Source organism: Nipponia nippon, unplaced genomic scaffold (genome assembly GCF_047370975.1).
Source record: "Nipponia nippon isolate SJK-2023a ecotype South Korea unplaced genomic scaffold, ASM4737097v1 scaffold_20, whole genome shotgun sequence".
Taxonomy (NCBI): Eukaryota; Metazoa; Chordata; class Aves; order Pelecaniformes; family Threskiornithidae; genus Nipponia; species Nipponia nippon.
This window is the reverse complement of record NW_028262337.1, coordinates 5,152,333-5,154,037: the sequence shown is the minus strand read 5'-3', so window position 1 is coordinate 5,154,037 and position 1,705 is coordinate 5,152,333.

Sequence of the window (1,705 nt, the reverse complement as noted above, 5' to 3'; positions counted from 1 at the left end):
ATACTTCTGTTAACACCTTTGTGTTACTTTTCTCAAAGCATTTGTCAGACACAAGATCAGTGTCAATGGATCTTTTTCACCCTAGTCCCAACAGGGCTCTTCAGGGTGTACTTTTTTAAAGGCAGCATGTCCTACTGGTCTCTGTATCATCTCCTTGGGGAGGATTTCCCACTCCTGCCATTCAAGCTGCAGCATCCCCACCCCCTTCTCTCTTCTGCTGCTGGGGTCATAGACTGCTGGAAGCTCTTCCTTTTCCCATTGACATCCTCCCCATCGCTCGAGCCAGGAGACGTTTTCTTTTTTCTTTCTACAAGTCCTTCCTCACCTATAGCGGACTTGATCAATGAATCACATAACCAAATCATACCCAATAAATGAGTCATGGCTTGCCTCAACTCTGCTTCTGGAAACCAGTGGTCACAGTGCAGGAGCATGTTGATTGCCCTCCATTCGGCTGCTTAAATTTGTGCTCCGTTATGTAAATGGTCCATGGATGGAAGGGGAACTGAGACCCAAACTGCCCAGAGAACTCCAGCGTTCCTGGTATCTCCCCTGGTGTATTTGTGCTATATTTACCAGAGACCTCAAATGCAAGTATTACTTGATGCAGAGCAATCTGTAGCTGTTAAAGCTCACTGGGTTCTGAGTTAAAATGCGAGGAGCTGGAGAGACATTTATTTTAGTAGTGGAAAAATAGAAGATGGCGGCAACTTCAGCTGGCTCACTTCAGGCTCTGCCATGACTGGTTTTCTTAGAACCATAGACTGGTTTGGCATGGAAGGGACCTAAAGGTCATCTGGTTCCAACCCCCCTGCCATGGGCAGGGACACCTTCCACTAGACCAGGTTGCTCGAAGTCCCATCTAGCCTGGCCTCGAACACTTCCAGGGATGGGGCATCCACAGCTTCTCTGGGCAACCTGTTCCAGTGCCTCGCCACCCTCATGGTGAAGAATTTCTTCCTTATATCTAATCTAAATCTGCCCTCTTTCAGTTTAAAGCCATTACCCCTTGTCCTGTCACTATGTGCCCTTCTAAAAAGTCCCTCTCCAGCTTTCTTGTAGGCCCCATTCAGGTACTGAAAGGCCACAATAAGGTCTCCCTGGAGCCTTCTCTTCTCCATGCTGAACAACCCCAGCTCTCTCAGCCTTTCCTCACAGCAGAGGTGCTCCATCCCTCTGATCATTTTTGTGGCCTCCTCTGGACCCACTCCAACAGGTCCATGTCCTTCCTGTGCTGAGGACCCCAGAGCTGGACGCAGCACTCCAGGTGGGGTCTCACCAGAGCAGAGCAGAGGGGCAGAATCACCTCCCTCGACCTGCTGGCCACCCTTCTTGTGATGTAGCCCAGGAGACGGCTTTCTGGGCTGCGAGAGCGCATTGCTGGCTCATGTCCAGCTTTTCGTCTATCAGTACCCCCAAGTCCTTCTCGGCAGGGCTGCTCTCAATGCCTTCATCCCCCAGCCTGTACTGATACTGGGGATTGCCCTGACCCAGGTGCAGGACCTTGCACTTGGCTTTGTTGAACCTCCTGAGGTACGCACGGGCCCACTTCTCGAGCTTGTCCAGGTCCCTCTGGACGGCATCCCGTCCCTCAGGGCTGCCGACGGCACCACTCAGCTTGGTGTTGTTGGCAGACTTGCTGAGGGTGCACCCAGTCCCAGTGTCCACTCTGCCGAGAAAGATGTTACGCAGCGCCGGCCCCGGT